The sequence below is a fragment of the Dipteris shenzhenensis genome, chromosome 16 (assembly GCF_047967505.1).
Source record: "Dipteris shenzhenensis isolate YYH24624 ecotype China chromosome 16, Dip_SZ_1.0, whole genome shotgun sequence".
Taxonomy (NCBI): domain Eukaryota; kingdom Viridiplantae; phylum Streptophyta; class Polypodiopsida; order Gleicheniales; family Dipteridaceae; genus Dipteris; species Dipteris shenzhenensis.
This window is the reverse complement of record NC_141611.1, coordinates 28,407,929-28,432,259: the sequence shown is the minus strand read 5'-3', so window position 1 is coordinate 28,432,259 and position 24,331 is coordinate 28,407,929. Positions and strand designations below refer to the sequence as shown.

Below are 24,331 nucleotides of genomic sequence, written 5' to 3'. Positions count from 1 at the left end.
GCATTTTCATCTACACGCTTGCAGGACCACATAGTTTTTATTCTATGCATATGTATATTCTGAAATAAAGAAGCAAAAACGTGGAGAGGCATAAACCAAGATAACCTTGCCCATTTGGATTCAAATGTAAACTTCATGGCCATGCCCACATCCTTTGCAATCTTGTCCTTGTACGAGTGCAATGTCCTCGAGTCCACATTATTGCAATCCACGTCTTGAAGTTGTGGTGGTGCAATGGTTTACAGACCGCCATAGCTTGATGATGTCATTGGAGTGATGTATGTTGCATTATACCAATACACATTCTTCATTTGCAAGGAGTCCAACTTCTCCTCGGCATGCATTTGCTCACCTAAATCCTCATGAATCGCAGTGAACTTCCCTATGAATGATTCAACTGGTTCCCACTTCTCGAAGTCCAAAGGGAAAACATCCGCCATCATGAATAAGAGCTCTTAGAAACCAAACACAAAATTTCCAAATAGACTCATTATACTTATAGGTGAAAAATGTACATAGAAGAAAGGCTCACAGTGTGATGGTATCCTAGATTGATAGAATGATGGAGGAAGCCACATATCTTTTCCCATGTAAACATGTTGTACTTTTGCAAGCCATTCTTTCTTCCCAAACTTGAACTTTAAGATGCACCCCTTCCACTCATGCAAGATGTCACCTTTCTTGCTCTTGGGAAGCTTATGTGGACCTTTGGCCGATCCTTATATCACTATCTAGTCATTTAAGCTGTAGGTGCAAGGGATCCACTCATCCAATGCATTTTTGGTGTTGTGGAAGACACAAGAGGTCGCATCATTGTGTGGTCTTGTAGCCTTGCTCCTCACCATGCTTGTAGAGGTTGCAACAGCAAGAATGGGACTCCTACATAGGGCAATGCAACTCCAATAGAGGCACAAAAGAGGGAGAAGGAGAGGGACAAAGTAGCAACAAGAAAAGGACAGGAGAGGGAGAAGGAGAGGGACAGAGCAGCTCCAACACAGGCACAAAATAGGGAGAAGGAGAGAGACAGAGCAACAGCAACAGAGGCACATGAGAGGGAGAAGGAGAGGGACAGAGCAGCTCCAACAGAGGCACAAGAGAGGGAGATAGAGATAGAGAGAGAGAGAGAGAGAGAGAGAGAGAGAGAGAGAGAGAGGAGGTGTAGCAAGCAGGCCAAAGTAGGAGGGAGTAGAGAAAGAGGGGGAAGAGAAAAAATGCATGGGATTTGGTTTAAATGGACTGATTTGGTAGGCTGGACCAAAACAGTGGGGGGAAGAGGCCCTAGAAAGAGGGAGGGGAGAAGAAAAATTCACCAAAAGGGCCCTACCATCCCATTGAAGGCAGTTTTGGGCTCATGTGGGGGAGGTGCACCTGGTAGGAGGGTCAAACATGGGTTAAGAGGGGGGGGATGGTTTCGGTGGTCCCTAATGTAAGGGGAGCAACCAATAGGGGCTCTCTGCAGGCCTGCCCACCCTCCACCTCAACATACCATTGCCTCACACCTTTTAGCACTCTCATTGGTATACCTCAAATCACTCTCTAATCTCTTGAAATTAGGAAACACTAATTGGAGGCCCTTTTGAGACCCCAATTCTCCCCTAATGTGTAGCATGCAGATGACACGAAGATCATGTATACAAATTCCATAAGCATGCAAGGCTATCAATGTACATGGTATATACGAGGGTATATAAACGATTAGCCCTTTTGAGGAGAGAGAGGTAACATGGCTAGGAGGGATTGGGAGTGGGACCTCGCTCTAGTCGATTAGATTTTTAGGTTTTGGGCCACGTGTGAGTGGCCAACATTAAGGCCCATGGTTGAAAATCCAAAAGGAAAAAAACAAGGTGAATAATATTCACTAGGCTTACCCTAAAACGCTCTGATGGTAGGGACTGATGGATGACTCTTGGAACACTGTGCCAAGTCCTCATAGGCATTTCTATCGACTCAAGCATGCACGCAAATTTTTAAAAGAGGAAGATGCGAATGGATTCTCGCTGCACACAATGCCCATCACAAGCACCGCCATAGCACATATTTTGCTCCACCAAAAAACCTTCACGTGCTAATCATGTTCAGCCAAGAAATTGAACAGTCATAATGCCAAAATGTTTAATTCCTCAAATCTCAGAATTTTCCCTTTTAAAAAAAAATTGATGTCCTCACTATAGCCTATTCCCTAGGGACCCATGGGGCAGGCCAAAAAGGCATTTTCACCCATAGGGACTGAACATCTAGGAAAGTTCCTCCTCTCTTAAATGTCACGTGAGCATAGTCCGAATGTGCATCCCGTGGAATGCCCCACGATGTTCCTCAGGAAAGCATGCTTAGACTATAACATTAAATCAAGTCCACAGAACTGCCTAGTCTACCTTGACAACGCGAAGCGCAAATGTTACATCGTTGGTTTAGATCGTACTTCCATGTAGCGAGACGATAGACTTTGCCATGTTACATCTTGAACTACAAATTCAAACTATACAGGAGCTCAGATATTAGAAATCACGTGAACATAACATCAGCGATTCGAGTCTTGATATGAAGAAGACAACTGAAACATTGAGAGGACCGAGAGTCGAGTGCGAGAAAATAGAGGGATCGGAGCAACAGGAAGATATATTCATAGCCAAACCTCAGACTGAAATTACCAAGTTGCTATGAGGCGGTAGCAAAGAATTCTCCACCTGAGGATTATAATTTTCCAGCAGTGGGATGCTTTGAGGGTGGCGAAACACATTGTTCGGATCCACACGGCTCTTAATTTCTGCCAAACGATAGAAGTTCTGAGAAAAATAGCTTTGGCCCCAAATTTGTGCCCAGGTCAAGATCCAAGTAGCCAGCATACGCTTGCCTTGGATTCTGCGATACATATGTAGCCATGTAGTTGTATAATCTTTTCGTCCAAGGGAGGAGGAACTGTTCTGGCGATCCTGTATCGTTTGTCCAATCTGCATGATATTGTATGACGAACAAGTTCCCAGCTCTGTGTGGGAAAGCGATGCTATCTGCAGGTATTCTCGCCATCATCCCTCCATACGGTTCCAAAAGCAAGCTTCCCAAGCTTGCTTTTGGAAGTCAAAGGCTCCTGCCCATCCTTCTCTCGGAATGGGAAGTTGCACGTAATCAGATTTGGCTTTGAAAAAATTCTTCGCCGTGTTGAATCTATCTGCCAGTCTGCTCGGGCTGTTTACACGTCCTACGTTGGCCACTGCTTCTATCCAGGTCCCTTCCACGCAGTCCCCAGCCGTGAGCTCAAGCTCAGGAAATATATCGTTCATTAGTGCAAGAGTCTCATTCAGAGGCCCCAAATGATACCCATAGAACAGAGCACCGAGGTTTCCTTCGACGGTGCCACCCCCGTACAGATACACTACAATCTGGATGTTCTCAGGTGCGGTTAGAGGAGCCACTGTCTGCCATCTGAAGATCAGTTCATTGAGCTCCTCCCTATCGGTTCTCCACACATTAAATGCCGTCACTCTTGGAGTAACTGGAACGAGACGGATTCTCCAGGCAACGACAATTCCCCAGGTTCCTCCTCCGCCACCACGGATAGCCCAGAAATGGTCCTCCCCCATGCTCTGCCGGTCTAGGAGGTCACCGTTGGCATCCACAAGGAATGCATCAATCACCTTATCTGCAGCAAGGCCATACATTCGAGAGAGGAAACTGTATCCCCCTGCGCTTATGTGTCCACCGGCTCCGACAGTGGGACAGACACCGGCGGGAAATCCTAAGTCGGAGGTCCTTTGTGATATCGAATAGTAGAGCTGCCCCAGCGTAATTCCAGCTTCAGTCCATGCTGTCCTGGACTCTAAATCAATCTCAACGGATTGCAGGTTTATCAGGTCGATGACCACAAAGTTGGCTCTCTATGAACATATGAACGATTACATTCTTTCCAATCTATTGTAAGAACATCTCGAGGATGGTATTCTTTCCAATCTTTACTTGGCCAGCACTAGGACGTTTTTTCAAATTCTGAAATCCTGTGCTTCCACATGGCACAATATACACCCTTAGATTTTTTAAATTCTGAAAGCCCAAAAGCTTTGAAAGCTTTTGAAAAGCTGCGTAAAAAGCCAAGGCAAAACCTATAAATATAGGTGAAACAGACGAATTCTTAGATCCTCCAAACGTAGAGCTCGTGGGGCTTTAAATCCAAATATGTTACCTACAATGGAAGTGAACATATTGGTGACAGAACCCTCTTCAAATAGATCCAAAGGATAAGCGACATATGCGATATATTGATTCTCTTCCCCAGCAACGGGTTCGATTTTGTTGTCTGCTACTATGAGGCAATTGACATTATCACTTCATGTTAGCATTTTGAGATTATCCATGACTTAGCAGCACTCCTTGTGGCTTACGTAACATGGACACTTTGAGTTGCTACCATTGGTAGACTACACAATAAAATAGTTTGGAGGCGGATGGGATGCAAACATCAATAATTGTTGTGATCTGATCAAAGTTTGCAAAAATGTCAATGATAACTATTGCCAACTCATAAGATCATGGACATAGTGAATCATTTTAGATATAATAAGATGTTATTTATACGCACTTTTATATTTCCATAGTCGTAATTTTTTGGAATCTTGCAAAGGAAAAAATTGTAACTACAACTGCTCGAAGATGTGTGAAGATGATTACCTTGATGGTTTGAACATCTTTGATCGTTGGATTGTGTACAGCTTTTGTGCTTGAATTTATCATCTTTAGGAAATTGCACATATGCTAACCAACATATCCAAACATGCAGAACATGAGGAATGCATATTGACTAATCATGATTATTTTTCAGATTCCAACATTCCATCAAAGAAATAGGCGACTTCTCGTCGAGTTGTGGACGTCACAAAGGATACTCCACGTAAGTAGAATGTACGGTCATTTCAATTCTGAAATGTTTCTACACCGTCTGTTGCTCTGGTCCGCATTAATGCGCTACACCTCCAACACTGGAGGTGACTATTCGAAACGGGGGGATGGCACGTTCCCCTATGATATATAATTTTTGGAGAGACATGTGCCGGCTCTCCACCATACATTACGTATGGTTTTTTTTTTTTACACCTCATCTTGAGCACGCACACTTCTTCGCACATTTTGTTTCCGCAAGGGAACATTACATTTGCTTGGTTCGACCAACATACTAATCATGTCTGCAACACTTCTGTTTTCGAGATGTTTGCAGCCTCCAAACGAGTGTCTTCTCCTAAAGGTACGCACAACAAAATGTATTTGCTTGATTCAAGTTATTTTATCAATTCTTTCACCTTCTAAAGATAGAGGTTCAGTCCATTTTACTTTTCCTGTTGCGTTTAGACAAAACCACGTGAGTGAAATTGTAGCAAAGTTTCGAATGGTTTTTATTATTAATCCCTGTAGGTGTTTAAACCCGAACATAAGACATCGATTCATGTCACAATGTAGAAATGACCACCAGAAACTCCTTCGAACATGACCATTCATCAACGCTCAGAGCAGCTAGAGGTTGAGCTATTCAACTTGATATAACATCAAGAAAGATGTCCTTGAGGCCAGCTACGTCATCGTGGTTGACCATCGTAGATAGATACAAGCAATGGGTTAGTAATTGTGCGGCTATTTTCTCTAGCCTTCAAATCTGCGGTGCCTGTGGCATAACCACGCTACTGTCTGCAAACCAAAGGATCGTTTCTTCGCAAGGCATAGGCATCTCGAGCCACAGCGCCGCACTCGGAAACATGATACTTTTGGATGCCTACGAGAATATGGGCATGCAAGTGACTTACTGGAAATGCCAAAGCTGCACACGAGATGCCCAGTGGAGCAGATACATTGTGCGGTTGATGCCACAGTACTCTCGGCAGTTGCTTAAAACAAACCACCTCCACACGCAATTGCTAAGCATCATAGATATATCCATTTCAGTTACCACGACTGCAAATGCGATTGCTCGTGGCACACTCGATCGAAGGTCACTTCTAGACAATCCTCTGATATCTTGGCGAAACGTCCCACTAAGCTCGGCTCAAGAAATCGTGACGAACGAGCTGTCAGGTGTGCTCGCATACAACATCGAGAACAATCCAATATTGTGCAAGTACAATTCTTTAGCAGAGCGTGCGGACATCAAGATGGGTATGTGCATCTTGAGTCCTCAAGCCATTGTAGGTATCTTGGAACTACACGATGAGACAGCTCCCTTTGAGTTAATGTCAATAGCGAAATCTCAGCCTGAGCTCCTGCTTTTGCAAAACATGGTGGAACCCACGAACCGTCACGCCTTTGATGCAAGGGACAAGCATGAGTTTGCCTCCATACAGCTACGGGGTACAGAAATGCTTTTAGAGAGGGTCGTTTCATTCCACGTCGATGGAGTAGCAGCAGCTGGCAGTGCGTGCGTTGACATAACCATGGAGTCAGCAGTGTTCCCCTTCCTATTCCCTTTTGGATGGGGCTACTATGATGGCTGCATACAGTTCAGCAACTATGTGAAAATGAGAATATGCACCTTATTCTCTATCTACACGCTCTAGTGTTCCCCTTCCTATTCCCTTTCAGACGGGGCTACTATGATGGCTGCATACAGTTCAGCAACTATGTGAAAATGAGAATATGCACCTTATTCTCTATCTACACACTCTACAAGCCATACTTGTTGATCATGTTCTAGTTAAAATAGGCAGTGATGATTGCCAATTCAAGCAACTCTACATGCCTGCAACGAGACATTGACCAATATAGGAAAGCCAACCCTGCCACGACTGATGAAGACGCAACGAGACACGTGCTTTGCTACAGCATGCCATCAACAATGCGGGGGTCCCCATCGTGGCATCGATGGCAACTGAAGGACCTCATAACGATGGTCGATGCTTGGGGCCTCCCAGATTTCTTTCTGACATTCACTGCAGACAAGGTCACCGATACATGGTGGCAAGAAATTAATGTGATCGAGAGCATCACAACACATTATAATGCGCAATTCACTTGGAAGGACTGTCCTGTTGAATGCATGGCACTTTTCCACGCATGCTTCCACATGTTCATGCGCAAGTGTTTGCTTTCATCCAACGGTCTACTTGGCCGAATACAACACCTTGTCATTCGTTATGAGATACAAAACAGGGGCTCCCTACACGCCCATGTCATATTGTGGGTCCACCATGATGACCGTCAGCGAATTGCAAATGAGATTGTGGCTTACGTCCCCAGGAATGAGGCCTTGGATCCTCGAAACACAAGGCTGCGAGAACTAGTTCTCAGGAAGCAGTTGCACGTATGCAGGAAAGCGTGCTACGTCGGACCGTCACACCACAGTTGCAAGCACGGCTTCCCTTTCGCAACACAGCCAGAATATGAACCCATCCTCGACCCTCTGACGCAACATTGGTTGTATTACCGGCCGGGACATGAGCACTGAAACGTCGTTCCTTACCACCCTTCCGTGTTACTGTTGTGGGGTGCACACATGAACATACAGCGGGTGACAAACTCTTCAATCTCTCACTACCTCCTCAAGTACGTGATGAAATCTGAACCAATGGGCAAATGAACATCCGTTCAGAAGACGCCTCACGTTTGGGGTTGCAACATCTCGACGAAGTAAAGCTGAAACTCATCGCCGCGAGCCTCCTATCAAAACCAACCTCTCCAACAGAGGCCGTGCTAAACTGCATGCAGATACCAACAATCACAAGGTGCGAGACCCTTCACTATGTCGACTCCTTGCCACCATCTCTAAGACAACGCATCATCTCATGAAACAACAACGTCACCCTGCACCCGGTCGACTTATACTATGGGAGACCGAGCGTCATCGAGGATAGCACATTCTACGATTACCATAGGCAATATGTGATCCAAAAGCCCAAGGAAACGCAACGTGGAATGGTTGGTCTTGACCTCTTAGGCAACAGGATCGCAAAATGTGAGCGAGTAGTCAGATTCACTGACTACCACCCTGGACATCAACCAGAGAGGTACTTCTACAACATGCTCTTGTGAAAACTCAGCTTCAGGAATGAAACAGAGCTCATATCACCTGCCAACACAGCTGGATCCTACTTTGTCGAATGCCAAATGCGTGGCCTCATATTGAGCAACGAGGACCTCGAAATGTATGTGACCGAATACATGCAAAGGAACTTGCTAGCGACTGACCACACAGACCGGTTGATCAATATGATATTGCAAAAGGTTACGATCATCCGAGACTGGCCAATGGAAGCACCTAACATCGACCAGCAAACCGTCGCAGGGCCAACACGCACGAGGATGTTGGAAAAAATGGCCGAGTTTCGCACCGCCGTCGCCAATGCCGCATTGACAGTAGAACAACAAAGAGTCTTCGAAAGCCTAGCTTTAACAAGCTCGGGGCTGCACGTTGTCTGTGGAACACCAGGTAGTAGCAGAAGCTTCTTGATACGGTACTATGTTTCGCATCTGGTAGCGCAAAACAAAACGGCAATACTCTGTGCATCAACAGGGGCGGCTGCAACGCAGCTGAGCGGGATTGCAACCACTGTACACTACCAATTCAAGATCCCTGTGTGCAGCAGTCAGTACCCACTGAACATCCATGAGACGGATGAGCAACACCTCGCAATCAAGGAAGCCAATGCGATCATCATTGACGAGATGTCCATGCTAACAAGGATGACTTTCGATCTCGTGGTAAGACAAATCGTCAATGTCACTAATGGCACATTGCATGAGCCATTCAGACACAAAATGCTCATAATTTTTGGTGACCTGGCGCAATTACCGCCAGTCTGCAAACACCGCGAGGATCTCTGCGAGCCGTGCCACATCACGTCCTCCACGCATTGGGCTCAAGCGAAAATGTACCACATGCAATTCTCGGTGCGACATGCACTAGACATGCCGTTCCTGGCATTCTTGCATACCATAAGACTCAGGACGCCCACAACTGACGAGATTTCCGACTGTTTGGGGCAGTGCATTGTCGACAAGGAAGGTGCATGCCACTTCATCAATGCCGAAACAACCATCATTTGCACGCACAGAGTCGATGTCGCTACCTTCAACGATGAGCTTGTGGAGAAATTCAACACTCCTGAGATGATTGTGCATGTTCAAATACACAGTAACGCCGCAAGCGAACCAGCTCTCAAAGAATGGTTGGAGGACAAAAGCTTCAACGAGATAGGAAAAATTTGCATGGGGGCGAAGGCAATGATAACGGAAAACATCGACCTCGCAATAGGTGCTGCAAATCTTGAAGATTTAAAAAGACAGCTCATTTGAAAAGACGGTGTAATAAGTCGTGCCTGCAAGTAGCTATTTGAGCTATACAAAAGCAACGCGAAGGCAACAAAACCTCCACCAGCAAAGAGGAGGTTCTTCCTAACCACAAAGCAATTCCAGCTAGCAAGCGATGTAGGAGAACGTTCGGGAGCTTACATCAACGGGTTCAACACGTATGCGGAACTATGCGCCTTCATTGACAACTGCAATAGGCGTTTGCCAGCTAAAAGAGAGCCGGGAGGCTTGAGATTTGCAAATGGTACGTAATGCTTCCAAAATTAAAAAAAACCGCAACAATTGAGAAAAAGAATTAACGAGTTGCAAGAACAACAAACTCATCATGGATTGCACTTCTCCTGTAGGACCCCTCAAAGAGATCCTTGTCGAGCTTGACATTGAGTTCGATGAGACCGATAGGATGATGGAAAGTTTGGAGGGGCAGAAGCTACTAGACACGAAGATGAAAGGGATCACAGCGTATGCGTGTGAGCTACTGCATTACGGGTACAACGTATCCTTGGAGTTGCTGAGGGACACGACACGTGATCAAGGAACGGCTATACTCGAACAATTCATGGAACAATTTGGAGGGACGCACGATGCGATGCACTCGATGACGACAATGGAGAAGCTTACGTATATTTTCGACAAGGACTTATACGAGGAGCGCTTCGGTATTGGAAACGATCCTTTAACGCCAACAGAGAAAAACCAAGGCAAGTAAATAAATGCATTCTATTATGGACGTCAAACGAAAAAAAAAAGACCGAAAACCTCGATGACTAACGTAATTGTCAATGTTTACGTAGGTACGACATTGAAAGACGCGAGCCTCCAGATGAAGGAGGAGCCTCCACTGAAGCGCCCACGCAAGGGAATCGTGCGAGCCTCGTTGTCTATTGCATGACGTGCAAGCCCAACAACAGAAAATACATAGGGAGCACGACGGACCTGCCGCGGAGGATCAAACAGCACAATAAAAAACCACCGGCGAAAATGAAAGAGGACTTGCAACGTTACAAGCCCTTCAAAGAAAATTTCGAAATCAAAGTTTTGGAAACAACAAACACTGTAGACAAAGCACGAACTTTAGAGCAATACTACATAAGGAGCCACAACACAGTAGGTCCATTAGGTTACAACACGCTTGAGGGAAAAAAAGGGATCCAATGAAGTTGTAAATGGTGCTGGAACTTTTGTCGTACATGCAATGCAGCTTTGGGCTTGGATTATTCCTGTCACAGTTGCATGCTTCTGTCTCAATTTGGTTTTGATTTATTATTTATACATTTCTGAAATACATCTCCCCGTCATTCGCTCGAAGTGGAATGACAATAGATTTGCTTACAGTGCAAAGAATAGGAATTTGTCTTCCTCTGAAAAAAATAAAAACTACATTTTACTGTCGACATGAACAACATCAAGTGCAAGCAGGACTGGATGATAACGAAATCTCTACAAAAGGTTGCATGCAATTGAACATCAGTCTTCTGCATCATTTCTGACAACGTGACTCATGTGAACCTCAACAAGATAGCAAAAGAGAGAAGTATTCATCAAGAGCCCAGCTGGCCAAGCAATCTAGTTCTATGAACATGAAGAGTATCGTATTTGCCTCGCTGTCGTTCAGGCCATAAATCATAATAAGTATGATTATCTAGCTCCAAATATATATAAACATATATGTTATAGTTATCCTTAGACTCTAGATCTTGGGACCCATTATAATGATCATGAAATAAAAAAATGGATGAGCATATAGGTTATCCCAGATCATCCTCAGGAGATGCCATTAGTTTTGTAATCCCCCTACCAACACACATGATGTCAGACTCTAAAAGTAGTTCCACGATTGGCTAACCTGATCATGCATTTACCCTCTTGTTGGTGCTTCTAATATGGTGCAATGTGCATTCCCTTAAGTCTACAAATATTAATCATACCCAAACTTAGGTTCCTTTTGGATTACTCTATGTTCCTAGCTATCTATGCCATATGAGTTTTTTATGTTCCTAACTATCTATGACATATGTGTGTGTGTGTGTGTGTGTGAGAGAGAGAGAGCATATATGTATGTATGTTTGTATTTATAGATGTCCCAGCATATGTATATGGATGATGACAATTCCAATGACCCATATTTCAATACAAATGGCTTCATGAAATTTTGTGTGTCTCGATGAACACCCTTGAAAAAATTCTCTTATGTGGTGTGTAATCCTTCTTGTTGAGGTTACTCACACAATGTGTGGCTTCTTTTTCTACAATTCTCTTATCAATGCTTAAGTATGCAAGGCTTCTCTTTCAATGGTTCTATTAGGCAAATTTACACGTAATTGGGATGATCACATGAGCTTTAGTGTCTTCTTGGATTTATTTATGGGCACTACCACTAGAATTTGAGCATTGAAATGACTATTTAGTAGCCCTTTGATCCCTTTGACCCCTTAGATAAAATATGAAATAAAAAATATATGGGCACTACTACTAGAATTTGAGCACTGAAATGAGTATTTACTAGCCCTTTGATCCCTTAAATAAAATATTTAAGTCATTGCAATCAATTTGGTGCTATGTGTAGCATCTATTGAATGAGCTTCTTCAAGGTTTTGTGATCCCTTCACCATATAATTAATATGATTATTAAAGGTTTAGTGATTGCTTAGAGCATTCTTTAAACATATAGCAGAGAAAAGGACTTGTTGCCCCTTTGTTGTTTTATAAATTTGTTGTAATGTAAAAATGGAAAAAACACATCGACACTTCAAGTACTTGCACTTACTATATTATATTGCATAAAATAGACCTATCAAAATACATAAAAGCATATAAGACAAAGCCTACATAGAAACACTATGGGCTTGCTTTGCACACCCTTTGTTTGAGTATTTGTTGGGCCTCAAGGGCTGTAGGACCCATTCTCTTGAAATCAATGTTGAGAGAGAGGTAGTTCAAGGTAAAGCTCTTATGATTTGGGGTCATGTCTTGTCCCTTGTATCAACTTTGAATGGACATAGCTTTAGTTCAAAAGAAAAAAAGTTCCTAAACTCTCTCCATTGGGCACTAGAGATCACCTCTCTAGACATTATCTTTCTCCTCCAAATTAATAATTCTAAATATCTCTATCAAGTCCCCAAAATAGGCTTTAATAATTTTCTAGGTTTAGTATTTCTCTCTATAACATCAAAATACAATTGGTGTTGAAATCCAAGATCTTGATATATAATGGGTCCTCCATGAAACAATGGTGAAAATGGTGTTCCATTAGAGAGTTGTCATCCTTATTTCTTAGAGCGATGTTATCTTACTAGAAGTATTCTTGATCTCTTTAGACCATGATTTTGCAAGTATATCTAGATTTTTTCTAGATAATATTTTGTTAATGAACATGCAATTAGATCTATCATAAATTCTCTTGAACATAGTTTATTACAAGTAGAGCTTTGCCACTCCTCAACACTTAGGTAGTTCTATTGATTATAGTTCTCATTGCATTTGACTCGTCAACCATTTAGTGCTTGGATAAACAAATGCCTTCAATAATTTAGTTACCCATTGTTCAATATAAAGTATATTTGTTATCTGTGCCTTGTACAAGTTTCACTAGTTGCAAGAATGGATCTTTACAAGTGTATGATAGAGAAGGCAATGTATGGGAGATTTGCAGAGAGTTGATTTTCAAATTCCCCTTTTTAAACATTTGTTTCATATGAGGTTGAATCTTGTTAAAATATTATTGTCAAATGACCTTATTCAATGCGTCTGCCCGTGAGGCAACTAGCGAAGGACCACAAATAGGACATGCATGGTAACCCGATGTAGTGAGACCTGAACAATAGATGCAATTAAGAGTGGAAGGTGGGTTTAGGGTGCCACATCCTTTGCCTATTCATAATTAAAAAATGCAATGCTTACCTGAACACTCGCCATAGCCTAGGAAGTCATGCATCGTCCACATCAAGACTGCTTTGCAGTTGAAGTCTCGTGATGAGGGAGGCCTGCTCATATCATGCACCTCGATACCTCTCCAAAGTATCTCTAGCTCATCAATCAAAGGCTCCAAATAAACGTCAGGGTTTTTGACTTTATGTTTCCCTAGAATTAGAAGGGACAGCATGACATGTCCTTTCTTAATAGCCATAGAGGGTGGAAGATTGTAATTCACCAATACCACTGGCCATACACTATAAGACGTGCTTTTGAGACCAAATCGGTTCACACCGTCCATACCCAATCCAAGTCTCAAGCTCCTAGGTTCTTCCTTGAAGCTTGGCCATGTGTCTTCAATATGCTTCCACGCAGGAGAGTCCACGAGAGTTCTCCACTTGCCATCGGTTGATCGATGGGAGGAATGCCATGACATGAGCTTTGCAATAGATTTGCACTTGAACATATGTTGGATGCGAGGGATTATGGGAAAATGTCGCAATACCTTATGAGGCACATCCAAGGTTTTGAGATCTGCTCTATATCTTGCCTCTCCACAAGTAGGACACTCTCTTGCATCCTTATGTAGTCCACGAAACAAAACGCAATCATTGACACATGCATGGATGCGCTTGTAATCTAATCCTCCAAGAGAGGTCACATGTTGCCTTGCCATATCTCTTGAGGTCAGTAGTTTATTCTCCCTTGGAAGCATTTTACACAATAGCCTGCATGTGAAGACCATAAATGAGGAAAAGCATTCGAGTAATTGACCCACTAGCATAATTCACCATGTTTGCAAAATCGACTTTAAAGCTTACTTGAGTAATGCATTCAAACTTGCATTGCTCCATCCATAGATGGTTTGCAAGTTTAGTAACTCAAGGGAGGCACGTAGAACAGAGAATGTGCACCCCTCAAACAATGGAGTCGATGCTACGGTAAAAAGATCATCCTGCTCCATGCTATTATCCCTCCCTTGATGGACATATAAATCCCGCACCCTATCATCAAACACCTCCTCCTCCTCCACGGCTTCATGAGGTAATGGCGGAGGGCTACTATCACCATCACTCCATGCATCCGTAACGGTCCCTCCTGAAGATCCCACCTCATATCACCGACGCTTCGCCTCCTCACGACGGGCATAGGGTAACATATGCGGGTGTGGCACTGCATCCTATATCAAATTAAAATGGGATCATAACTTAAACATATGAACACCCATAGGTATCTCAATCAACCTTAACTTACAAACCCTTACCCTGTTTACGGTCACATCCCATTCTCCATACTTTGAGATATGATTGAGTGTAATCCTGCATGCACGATACATGTTTCCTCGACATTGATCACACAGGCATTTGATTTTTTGCTCCAACCACATTTCGCGATGGTGGATACGGAGGGATTCATCCTCACTGGAGCTACTTGTTGAAGATGGAGACATCCTACAAACAAACAACCCACCAAATTTCCTCTTCTTTAAATGTTTAATTTAAACTCTGTGTTGCATCTATCGCCGCGTCTATAGTCGCGTCTAACATCGCGTCTAACGGTGCGTCTAACTGCATATCTACTCTGTGTATTTAGACGTGCCTATAGACGCGCTATTAGATGCGACTATAGACGCGGCTTTTAAACCTGCTTTTAGGCGCACCGCTCGCTTTGCTTTTCTTCACATTACTTAAATTTCATGCGGCTTCCTTCCTTCTTTATTAGCAGATCCATAGTTTCGAAGCTTAAGAGAGAGCCTCCCATACTTACTTCCAAGCTTTCACTCAAGAGAAAGGGACCGTACCTACACTTACTTCTAAGCTTAAAGGAGAGGAGGACGAACAAGGAGAAGAAGCAAGTTTGAAAAAGAAAGAAGAACCTTCCATACCTTTATCCAAGTAAGTCTTTTTGCAGTTGATCTTGTTTGGAAGTTTGCTCTCTCCAGTTTTGTACTTTCTCGTATCCAAGAAGAGCATGATCTGGGTATCAGTGTCACGTTTTTATGTCAGGCGCAATGTCCTTTTCAACTTTTTAGAAATCTCGTCTGTCGGAGCGCGTCTATAGGCACGTCTCAGGGCGCGTCTAAAAGCATGTCTACAGGCACGTCTAACCACGCGTCTGGCTTGTTGCAGACACACACAGACGCATCTATAGACGCTCTATTAGACGCTCTATTAGATGCTCTGTTAGACGCTCTAATAAACGCTCTGTTAGACGCTCTGTTAGACACGTCTATAGACGCGCAAATCAGATGGGTCTATAGACGCGCTCTGACAGTAAGCCTCTCTTTTCTTCCCCTTTCTTCTCAGCTCATCAGTAATAGATTTTTTTCCTTTTTTCCAGTTCAACATGTGGCCAGGAAGCGCTTCTTGCTCACCTGATCCCTGGGAATCTATTTGGAAGGACTTATATAATCTTTTAGGGCACCCTCCTAGTCCTGTGGAGTTATACGGGTATATGACGGGTACTCTAAACACTCCCCAGGAGTCGGCACTATAGACTTCAAGCCACCCCACATTGCCTGAGATCACCCCAGCGGAGTCAGCACAGCCGTCTTATGCCCCTTCCCCCGTACCGTCTTATGCCCCTTCCCCCATGCCGTCTTATGTCCCTTTTGCCATCCCGTCTTATGCCCCTTCCCCCATGCCGTCAGGAGGTCCTTCTGTCTCGGCGAGCCATCGACGTACTCCTGTGCCATCGAGACTCAATTCTCTAGCTACGAGTGGTCAGCGTAGTCCCGTGCAGTCCCCAGCTACGAGTGGCCAGCGTACGAGCTCGACACGATAGGGTAGCAAGCGTAGTAGCAGGGAGAGCGGTGGGGGATGCATGGCACAGTGCTTTGGGCCATGTGGCAGTGAGGAGGAGGATGATTCAGATGATTTAGATGTGCCTCTGGGTGATGGTACGATTTATTATGACATCACTCAGACAGGAGGCATCTTGATGGATGCGCAGGGGAAGGACATCATGGCCTTCATGCGCTCTGTAATTGCTAACAATTATAGAGATTGCTTTATCCACTAGAAAGACCACCCAAAGAGGTTAGCTTATGAGACCCTCGCTACTGTTCACTCTAGGTATCCTAACCCCCCCAATCGCCAGTTCACAAATAAATGGGGGAAGTCAAAGATTATTACGATACTTAGCAATAAAAGATCTTCGCTTAAGAGGCAGGCACTAGTGGAGCTTGCCAGGCTTGAGGCAGGTCAACCACCAAGGGGCCGGCCCCACACCGCTCACAAGTGTGAGTGGAAGAAGGCAATGAAGTAAGCGAGGGAGGACCCCAGTCTGCAGCACGTGGAGGCACGGAGGATCCAGATGGAGGAATATGGAAGCGTGCATTTTGGAGCAGGGGGTGTTGAATCATGGGAGGCCCAATTTGTAAGTATCGATCTCAAATTATATTGCTTATGTAGTTTATTAGGAGGTTGGTTGTTTCTTTGTACTAATCCCTCCACAAAGTGTGTCGCGGTCATGTAGCTTGAGATCGTGGGCAGATACCCTACTCCAGTGGAGACAGCCTACCACCACCACCATCGCAGAGGAGATACATGGAGGCACTTCTATGATGACGGATTGATTACTGAGGAGTAGTATACCCAAGCTACTGGAGCGGCCCCCCAGGTATTTGAAAGTAATTAAATAATGCCAAAATTATAAGTAAAGATTTGATTTTTCATACATTGATATATGTTGTCCCTTGTTTACAGGACCATGCACAAGACGACGAGGAAGACGAGGAAGGAGACGCAGAAGGGAGCGCAGAAGGGAGCGTGGAAGGCAACGAGGATTAGTCGTAGAAGTAGTGCTACTCTTTTTTGTACTTAAAGCCACTGGCTTGGCTTCGTGCCTCTTGTATATAGACTCCTCTTATTTTTTGTACTTGAAGCCACATGACGTGGCTTAGCTTCCTTATTTTTTGTACTTGAAGCCACATGACATGGCTTAGCTTCGTGCTATATGTATATACAAGCACTTTTTGAGCTTTCAATTTTATTGCGTTTTGGAGTTGTAATATTTTATTTGGAATTATAATTAAAATGTGGTTGGCTATAAGAATTGAATTACACAATGTGGATATGGGATTCTTGTAACTATATAGCATACACAACATACACAGTATTCTGTAAAATTTTTTTTTAAAAAAAAGCGCGTCTATTCGTGCGTTCAAAACCGATGGCAAGTGGAGAACTCCCGCAGACTCTCTTGCGTGGAAGCATATTGAAGACACACGGCCAAGCTTCAAGGAAGAACCTAGGAGCTTGAGACTTGGATTGGGTATGGACGGTGTGAACCCATTTGGTCTCAAAAGCACCTCTTACAGTGTATGGCCAATGATATTGGTGAATTATAATCTTCCACCCTCTATGGCTAGTAAGAAAGGACATGTTATGCTATCCCTTCTAATTCCAGGGAAACATAAAGTCAAAAATCCTGATGTTTATTTGGAGCCTTTGATTGACGAGCTAGAGATACTTTGGAGAGGTATCGAGGTGCATGATGTGAGCAAGCCTCCCTCGTCACGAGACTTCAACTGTAAAGCAGTCTTGATGTGGACAATGCATGACTTCCCAAGCTATGGCGAGTGTTCAGGTAAGCATTGCACTTCTAATTATGAATAGGCAAAGGATGTGGCACCTTCAACTCTTCATTGCATCTATTGTTCAGGTCTATTTACATCGAGTTACCATGCATGTCCTGTTTGTGGTCCTTTGCTAGTTGCCTCACGGGCAGATGCATTGAATAAGGTCATCTATGAGAATCACCATCAATTTCTCCCACCTGATCATCCTAGATATGTTGCCCCTTGGAATGAAGTCCTCCCACAATCACTCACTGCGGGAGATTGGATGAGAATTTGGGACAGTTCCATGACTCCTCCACCACTTGGCATGAGCCGGTAAGGGTTTGTAACTATTGTGTGCTATGTTGGCTGGAAATAAAGATCACCTGCTAACACCAGCTTTTGTTTAGATACTCCATCTTTTATCATTTACCATATTGGTCCCACCTCAAGATCAATCACTTGCTTGATCCCATGCATATCTTCAAGAATGTGGCATCTACCATTTGGGAGCATTTGAATGGGACATGACATTCCGTAGGCATAAGGGAGGATCTATGTACCACAAGGAGGATGCGTGAAGCTTGGCCACAAGAGAGACCAAATGGACATGTTTCTTTACCTCGTGCACCGTGGAGGTTATCAAAGCTAGAGATGGCGGTGGTGAAGTGTGCTATTACTACAATTCATACTCCCACTGGATGCATGAGGTGTTTGAAGGGAGCCTTTACAAAGAGCAAGAAAAGAGGTGTAGAGTAATTATATGGCTTGAAATCTCATGATTGGCACAAGCTACTCCAAGTAAGTATTTTATATGCATAATATCTTTTTCCTTTCAAATTTGTGAGTGAATAATTATAAGCAACTAATCAACCACCTCCTCATGGGTTCAGCTCATACTACCTACTAGCATTTCTCGTAGTGCATCGAAGGACGTGAAAGATTGTATTTACAAGATGGGCGACCTTGTGAGATACTTTACATGATACAAAATATGATGCGTATCAATGCTCCATGCAAGGTGTTCATATTGCTAATATGGTGTACTTTTTCATCTTCTAGATATGTGAGCTCAAAGGAAATAGATCCCACCACGCTTGAGAATGCTCGATTTATGTCAGTGGAGGTGGTTTGTTTAGTGGAGGAGACATTTCCACATTCTATTCTCACAAGCCAACTACATCTTATAGCGCATTTGGTGGATGAGATTGCTATATGCAGTACTATACATGCACGTATGCAGTACTATACATGCACGATGGTTGTTCTTCCTCGAGTGCTTCATGAAGACCTTGAAGGGCTTCGTGAGACAAAATGCAAGACCCAAAGGTAGCATGGCTGAGGGTTGGTTAGTACAAGAGTCACTTGTATATATTTCTGAGTTTCTTGTTGATGTGGATAGCTCTCTCCCATGACTATGGAGAGATGATGAAGACCTAAGGATGACCTCTATTGTGCCTCAAGGGAAAGGATGCAACAAAGTAATAGACACGGAGTTGCATAATAGTATCAACCTCTATTGCGTGCTTAATAGTGATGTGATGAAAAGATGGGTGACAAGATACGAGGATGCAAAGGCAAGAAGACAAGAAGAAAGGGCCCTCTTTCGTACACACCACGGATCTCGTGTGCCATACCCTCAGTATCTAAGAGCACTTCCAAAGGATATTCATGTGGATTGGCTACTTGATGAAATGGAGAAAGCAGAGAAAGATGAGGGGATGCATATCACAATGGAAGAATGGGAGTATGCTAGGGGATGCATGAGCAAGGTCAGTATATAGAATGTTATGCATAAGTTAGGAGCTGTTAATAATTTAGATTGCTTATTTAATTGATTTTTTCTTGGTGTATTCTTGGTGTAGTGCACTATGTTCAATGCTATATGGTGTGAGGGCAAGCATTTTTGAACACAATGGATTGATGATAAGAGAAACACACATATTCAAGAAACGCCTATAGATGCGCCCGCTATTTTGCACGTCTATCAAGCACGTCTATAGTTGCTTTGTGTTGTTGTGTAATGCATCATCGGTAAACCAATGATATTTGAATGATTCATGGATATTTATATTAACACTTATTTCATTAATTTTAGACTTGTTAATGTACAAATTCGTTTTTACATATACTTTTGGACTAGTTTCCAGATAAAATTTAAGAAAAAACCCAATCTTCAAAGCACAGATGAAAACATAAAGACAAGCAATTTTTTAGAGATTTTTAAAGGAGATGAAACTAAAATTATAAAATTTAACGTGACACAAATAAGTTACAGCAAACTCTCATAATATTTATAAAGGTATTAACAAACATCAAAAGTTACAACAAGCCTCTCACTAGAAGGAATTAATATTTGCTCTTGAAATCCTAGATTCAACCCATTCAAGGGCTGAGTTCATCTCATCCTCATCGATGTAGTTAAAACTACAGAAGAGAAGTAAGGAATTATAGATTTTCTCTTGTATAGCACTTTATTGATTCCGTATGGCTTGCACTTCCTGGGGTGGAAATGTCCCATAACGAGCCACACGTGAAGTAACCTCACTTAGAAAGTCTGTTAGCTCTCTCCTATATGAATGTAATCTATCTATTTCGCTAGTAGACCTACTTAGAAATCTATCCTCACTTAGAAAGTTTGTTAGCTCTCTCCTATATGAATGTAATCTATCTATTTCTCTAGTAGACCTACTTATTTTTCCTCTCTCCTCCTCTAGGTGCTTTGGACAAGCAAACTTGTCCTTTTCACCCTGGGTTAATGGATTTCAATGTCTCTTTCTCTACTCGCTCTTCGCCTTGTTGGTGCTAATAGTTTGCTCCATGGAATTGATGACTTCAAAAAGATCCATGGAGCTTTAAGCTAGAGGAATATGGACCACAAGAATAAGAGATAGTGAGGGAGTAAGGCAAGATGGAAGAAGAGTTTCAGAGTAAGGCTATGAGATGAGTGCAAGAATGATAATGGGAGGAGACTCGAGTTTCAAAGTAAGGCTACGGGCAAGGTGGAAGGAGTAAGCTTGAGGAGAGGAGGAATGTAATGAGAGCAAAGTGGAAGAAGTGTTTGGCTATAAGGCTGGGGGCAAGATGGAAGGAGTAAGCTTGAGGAGACGAGGAAGGTAACAAGAGCAAAGTAATAGAAGTGTTTTGTTGTAAGGCTGTTGGCAAGATGGAAGGAGTAAGCTTGAGGAGAGGATGAAGGTAATGAGAGCAAAGTAGAAGAAGTGTTTGGCTGTAAAGATGCGGGTGAGATGTAGAAGACAAACGACTAGAGAGGGATTTATAGAACTACAGACTCATAATATGAGATGAAAGATTTAGAATAAAGAATTGGGAGAGGCTGAGATGACTAGATTGTGTGAAGTAACAGATGCAAGACCGTAATACGAGACATGTGAGATGGTAGATTTTGAGTACATTGAAATCTATAAAATAAAGTGATGGAACACAAGAATATATAATTATTAGATTCTCATTATGAGATGTTTATTCTATATAATAGGTTAGACTTGTAGATGCAAAACCGTAATGCGAGACATGTGAGAGGATAGATTTTGAGTACATTGAAATCTATAAAATAAAGTGATGGAACACAAGAATGATATAATTATTAGATTCTCATCATGAGATATTTATTGTATATAATAAGTTAGACTTTGAATAAAGTGAAATTGATTAAATAAATTTAGAGAGGTGAGTTGTCGATTGAGTGAAGTAAAAGATGCAAGTCCGTAAATATGAGAGACATATGAGATGATAGATTTTTAATACATTCAAATCTATGAAATAAAGTGATTGAAGACAATAATAATATAATTATCAGGCTCCCTTCTTTCATCCATCCTAGTCCTTCTACAAGCACATTCTTCTTTCATCACACTTAATTTATCATCTCCCCACCCACCATGGATGTCCTTAGCATCATTGCAGACATGGAGTCTAGAATCCATAGTCTCAAAGAATGGATTGATGACCAAGGAGCAAGGAGAGATGCAAGAATTTGACAAGGCTCTCCACTGACATGGATGGTGAGAGAGGAATTCGATGCACAGAGGCAGACAGAGAGGGAGCAGACTCAGATGATAGTAGAGAGCAAAAGACTTTTATAATGTATTATAAAAGCATGACAAGATCTCTTGGACTTCTCAAGCAACCTACGTTATCGTGTTGCACTTAGTATGGCCGATTTGATGTAGATTCTGAAAGAACAATAAGGTCCTCCCAGAGAGATTATAAAGAAACAATCTACGACTGCTTGAATTTCTTCCTTCATTGTAATTATGTTGAGGATATGGACGTGGAGTCCATGGAAGATTGGGTTGTTGAGAATATAGAAGATACTAATGATGAGATCTTCTAGTGTGGTCTCGGCCTATGTGGGAGGGGACCTTATTCCTAAGTGAAAGAATTTGCATACTAAAAAGTCTATACAAACTCCTTTCAAACATTGTGGAGTTAAGATTCTTAGAGTGCTAGGGTCCTATCTCCTTACCAAAGTCTATTATTTATTTCTAATATGCATGCTACCTACAAGTACCTCAAAGAAAAGGTGCATATGGAGGCCTCTGTTTAGTTCCTCTTCCTAACTCTGCTAGTCTAGAATGTCCTCTTACTTATAATCCATTCACTATAGATGCATTTGGGATGAAGGTGAGTTTAGATATTCAATCATCACTAAATTTTACTTTCGATTCAAAATATGTGTGTATGAGTTGGTTCATAGCCTCCATTACAAGTGTTTATCCATTACTTGAAACCAGCCTTCATTCAAAAAACAAAGACCATTGTAAAGAGTTGCTAGAGAAATTCTTGATATCTCCTATGCCCAACGTGGGATGTTAGAGAAGGTTTCTAGAAGGGGATAATTTTAGATGCGTGGTTAATAAGGAAATATTACTTACAAGCTGTACACTGACTTTGTTATTTGAGATAGGCTTATCAGTGTTGGAAAAATAATCATGGCGCATGGATCCCTATGTACTAATATATAATGGACGCAACAAGGATAGAGTTACATTTTCAAAAAGGTGAATTCCAATTTCTTAGGTTACAAATAGTTGGATCTTGAAGCACATTTGAGAACGTTGCTCTCACCTTTGATGACCTAGACTTTTTCTTTACATTGAATTGAAAGGAGATGATTGTGAGCAAAAGACTCCTTTGCCATTTATACTTTGACTGAATAAATTTGATAGGTTTTGAAGTGGTAAATAAAATGTGAAGTAAAACTTAGCAATTTTTGGATTGTAGGCATTGAGTCTATTATTATTTTGTCTATTGTGTGATTACTTTTAGAAAAGCATGTCATTGTCTGACTACACCTCAAAAGAGTACCATAGTAGTGATCCCACATGTAGGCATACGTTGTATAAAATTTCTAAAGATCTAGGTCCCAAATATTGAGGGAGAGTGCACATTGTAGATGCTCTTCCATAGGAGGTGGAAGGTATGGTGTAGAAGCTTCATCCTAAGATTCACCAACTCTATACTAGACCATTGATAGACAAAAAACATATAATCATGGATCATAGAGGTCAATCAACGATGATGGATATACCAGCTATGTGATTTGGTATTCAAGAAACTCATGTTGGTCTTTTTACACCATCTAGATAACAAAAAGAAAGGGTTATAAACTCCTTACAGGAGCAAAATATCCTATGCTGAATTAGCGGGAGTCCAATTATCAGTGGTGATAAAATGGAGATGAGAGTGGGAGATCCACTGGTGGATGTTTTGTCATTTAAACTTCATGCCCAATCAGCATCTGTATATCCATGGAAGTGTAAGTTAAATGACTTGGCATAATGTAGTTCATGATCCCATGTACCATGAACTTATATGACTACTCTCTTTGCTGCAAGGAGGCGAGTCTTCTTGGGATTTTGTATGAATTGAATGACCACACTGACCAAATAAGAAACGTTAGACATGGTCATAGTCAAGTAGATAAAGTTGCCAATGAGTTACTTGTATTAAGGAGGATCTAAATTTGGAGAATTGTCAAGTGCTGGACAATTTCATGTTTCATTCCATAGGAGTAGGGAGTGGCTTACAATCATGTAAATGAAATTGCTTACGTACCATTTGAGTATAATTGCCCTAAGAAAGTGTAATGCTTGTGATCTTGATAAAATCATGGAGTTCTCCCATACCATTCATGTCAAACTCTGAGGTGTGATGACTCTTAAATTTGAGATGAAATGCACATTTGAACTAGTGATGATCAAGTCATCAACATAAAGCACTATAAGAAGGATGTTTTTTGTAGTCTTTCTAATAGAAAGAGATGGATTTGAATATGATGGATGAAAACTAGCTATTAGACAGTGACAAATGAATCCTTGTATTCCATGCACAAGGGGCCTATTTCAAACCATAGAGTGATTTCTACAAGTTGCAGACCTCGTGTTTCATCCTACTAATAGCATACTTTGGAGGTTGTGTCATGTAGATTTCCACATCCAAAAACCATCAAAGAAGGAATTCTTTGCAATAATCTGATGAATGGGCCAATCAAAGTGAGCTACAAGAGCTATGGCTATACTGATGGTGGTCATGTTTGCAGCTAGTACAAAGGTC

At 42.2% G+C, this 24,331-nt stretch overlaps 1 pseudogene; it reads right to left on the bottom strand.

The window, feature by feature from the left end:
- Window positions 1-2,633: 2,633 nt before the first annotated feature.
- On the bottom strand, window positions 2,634-7,408 carry LOC147892787 (berberine bridge enzyme-like D-2 pseudogene; annotated as a pseudogene).
- Between the last annotated feature and the right edge of the window lie 16,923 nt (window positions 7,409-24,331).